Here is a 2970-nt window from a genome sequence, read left to right on the forward strand (position 1 = left end):
AGGAATGGAGAGAATGGAGGTCTAGCTTCTGAAGTTCCAGAGGGAAGTTTGATCATTATCTAAAGAGTATCAGGCAGTTTCATATTTGATATTTTGAGTTAATATTCTGTGGTTGTGGTCAGTTGGGGCTCAATAGTGAGCAGTGTTTAATAAGAGACTGGTATCATTGAAGAGAAACTTTTCCTTTATTGGGGAAACTGATGTTGGTTAGCTGGAGCTGAGAAGTTAACAGTGATGAAGAAGAATCTCTGGTCTACAAGTGAGTCCAGGACAACAATGAAAACTCTGCCTTGAAAAACAACAAAAACAAAACAAAAAATACACATAAAAACAAACAAACAAACAAACAACAAAACAAGGAAGAGGAAGAGGAAGGAGACCAGATGTTCCTCAAGAGGTCTATCAGGTGTCTGCTGTGTCACATGTGCATCAGTAGGTGGCAGAGGGGAGAGAGGCTGTGTCTACTCTCAGTGTTCTCACCTACAAACATCTCAATGATTAGCTCCTGAAAAAAGCCAGCCTGAAGAAGCCCCAGGTCAAGGAATGAGCTGGAGACTAGAAGAATCTCACCTGGGACCATGGTCCCTGGCAGGAGTGAGCCCAAGATAGACATACCCTTGCCTGGGCCCACATGGGTGGGCCTTGGTGACAAGTGACCCCAAGACATCCACCAGACTGGTACAATGGGTTCAGGGAGCTAGGCTGAGGTGACCACCAACCCGAGGCCACAAAGTTCTAGGGGACAGACCATGCTCTTGATGACCCCTGCCTGGAATCATAATGCATGAGCAGGGCATAGCACTCCTGAGACCACATGTTAGATGACCCTAGACACTCAGAGATCCCTGAGTGACAATGACAAGGGGCAGACCTGGAAACCTGAGGGCAATAAGGAACAGGCTGATTTAAGTAGCCAGTGATGCCAACTCAGATCACCGTGGAGTTCAGACCTGTGTTGCCACTGGGGGCACTGAGAGCTGGTCCCAAGGTCAACAGAGCAGAAGTGCTATCCATTCCCCTCACCTCACTCAGGGGAGTGGGCCCTGCACCTTGCCTGGGCAGCATAATGAAGATGACCCTGGATGTGGGGGTTGCAGGTGAGTTGGCCCTGAGGGTGTGAGTGTGGAAGAGCTAGTCCTTCTCTACTTGCAGTAGCATGAGTGAGGGAGATATCCCCTCCCATCCCTTTTGTCCTTGCCACTAGCAGCCTGTGGGAGCCCACCTTGCTTGGGCTGTGGAGCAATGCCGGCCTTGGACATGAGGATTATGGATGAGCCGTGCCCCAAGGCTCGGGGTACAAGGGAGCAAACCCTGACTTTTATCTGAGAGATGTCCTCCTCTACTCCCTCATCACTTGCCATCTCTACCAGGTGAAAGAGCTGGCTCCGGGTCATGAGAGGGGAAGAACTGGCCCTGTCCTTCACTGGCTGCAACACATGGGGTGTAGTCCTGTACCTTGCCTGGGGAGCACGGTAGAGCAGCCCTGGTTTTGGAAGTTGCTGGTGAACTGGCCTCACAGGTGTGAGAGCAGGAGAGCTGGCCAGATGACCACCTCACATACCTCTCAAGCCCAGATCCAGGGCTTTGAATTGGACCACTGTAATGTCTACCCCACTAAGGAACTGCTGTAGTGCATGAACAGTCTGTCCTACAAATCCAAAACTACAAGATCCCCATGACACAGGGAAACAACAGGATATCTGAGAGGAGTATCATTGAATTTCTGGTATGGATAGAGTAGCAGAAAACAGAGCCTCATGCCATACCAAGGAGTCATTGCAATAAACATGTGCAAGCAAAGAAGTGTGGAAAAGAGTGTATACTATGATACACTGTGATAAACTGAAGCTTCCACAATGATATATTTTTTTCTCTATTGGGAAGGAGGTTGCAAGTGTGAAGGGCAGGTATAAATGCAGGGAGAGATGAGTGGTATTTGAGTACATGATGTGAACTTCACACACACATGCACAAGTGCGCACACACACACACACACACACACACACACACCAATAAACAATTAGAAAACAGGGAAAGAGACAGAATCACTGAGGTGAAATCTTCCACTGAGGTGTTTCCCAAAAGTCAGCACACAGAACTCATGTCCTAGAGGTGGCCAAGATTGTACCTTGTGCTGACAGCCAAACTTGGTAATGTAAGTGTCAGCCAGGTAGTACTGATTTTGAAGGCAGCTTAGGACTGGTACTGTAGGGCAAGACTGGAGTATCTGAAGAAAGCCCAGGAAAGGCTATTGGTAAAATTGCAACCCAGTTGACACAAGAAATCCTAGCATTTTGGAGATGCCAATGTCATAAGATGACCACAATGAAAAGCTGTACCATAACAATGATGTCTCAAGTTGACAAAAGATAATTGTGGTGGATCGTTTTATGTCAATTTTACATAACCTAAAGTTATTGGAGAAGGGAAACCATAGTTAAGAAAATATCCCCCATAATATAGGGCTTTAAAAAGACTCATAACCAAATCTTTGGCAGAGTACAGGGAATCATAAGAAAGAAGGGGAGTTAGTCTGATGGGGAAAGGAAAGGAGCTCCACAAGGACGAAATATATCTGGGCAAAGGGTCTTTTCTGAGACTGACATTCAACCAAGGACCATGTATGGATATAACCTAGAACCTCCACTCAGATGTAGCCTGTGGTAGCTCAGTAACCAATTGGTTTCCCAAAGTGAGGGGAACAAGAACTATTTCTAACAGGAACTCAATGACTGGCTCTTTGGCCTCCCCACCCCCAAGGGAGGAGCAGTCCTGTTAGGCCACAGAGGAGGGCTTTGCAGCCAGTCCTGAAGATACCTGATAAAACAGGATTAGAAGAATGGGGAGGAGGTCCCCCCCATCAGTGGACTTGGAAAGGGGCATGGTGGAGATGAGGGAGGGAGGGAGGGACTGGGAGGGAATGAGGGATCGGGACACTGGGATACAGAGTTAATAAAATGTAACTGATAA

General features: G+C 47.4%; 1 non-coding gene across 1 annotated transcript; it reads left to right on the plus strand.

Moving 5' to 3' along the window:
- The first annotated feature begins 384 nt into the window (after positions 1–384).
- On the plus strand, positions 385–513 carry LOC132646911 (small nucleolar RNA SNORA17). The gene has a single exon (XR_009585244.1). It is a non-coding gene; the product is annotated as a small nucleolar RNA SNORA17 (small nucleolar RNA).
- Positions 514–2970: the final 2457 nt, after the last annotated feature.

This window comes from Meriones unguiculatus, chromosome 12 (assembly GCF_030254825.1).
Source record: "Meriones unguiculatus strain TT.TT164.6M chromosome 12, Bangor_MerUng_6.1, whole genome shotgun sequence".
In the NCBI taxonomy this organism is placed as follows: domain Eukaryota; kingdom Metazoa; phylum Chordata; class Mammalia; order Rodentia; family Muridae; genus Meriones; species Meriones unguiculatus.